The sequence below is a fragment of the Propithecus coquereli genome, unplaced genomic scaffold, assembly GCF_000956105.1.
Source record: "Propithecus coquereli isolate 6110/MARCELLA unplaced genomic scaffold, Pcoq_1.0 Scaffold18, whole genome shotgun sequence".
Taxonomy (NCBI): Eukaryota; Metazoa; Chordata; class Mammalia; order Primates; family Indriidae; genus Propithecus; species Propithecus coquereli.
The window spans coordinates 5,748,456-5,748,850 of NW_012142745.1; the positions used below are offsets into that span (position 1 = coordinate 5,748,456).

The window sequence follows — 395 nt, forward strand, 5'->3', positions numbered from 1 at the left end:
TCAGATGCTCCTGAGAAGAGTAACCGTTGAATGGGGTCCCACCAGAGGCAGGCGACACTACCTAGGGGTTTGGGAGAGAAAGGGGGGTAGGCAGAGGGGAGGGAGGGAGAGGTAAAATATAACTGCATCAGGACACACACATTTGACAGCCGAAGACCTAACTGGGACCAGCTGAGCCTTCAAGTAAGAATGCATCTTCATCGTGTACAATGGATCATTCAACCACATTATCATGCGTCACAGAGATGACAGGGCCCCATCACCCAAAGTTGTAAGATTAGAATTTTCAGTTGGGCAAACTACTTTGAATACAAACATTTTTAAAGATGATTTTCCCTGTTCCATATCAAAAAAATTATAAAGTAGCTATATACAAAATGTTAGTTCAAAAAAAG

At 42.8% G+C, this 395-nt stretch overlaps 1 protein-coding gene across 1 annotated transcript in view; it reads right to left on the bottom strand.

The window, feature by feature from the left end:
• The window catches only part of WDFY1 (WD repeat and FYVE domain containing 1), a 54,338-nt gene that overhangs the window by 15,146 nt on the left and 38,797 nt on the right, over nucleotides 1-395 (bottom strand). The gene's annotated exons all lie outside the window — the stretch shown is intronic.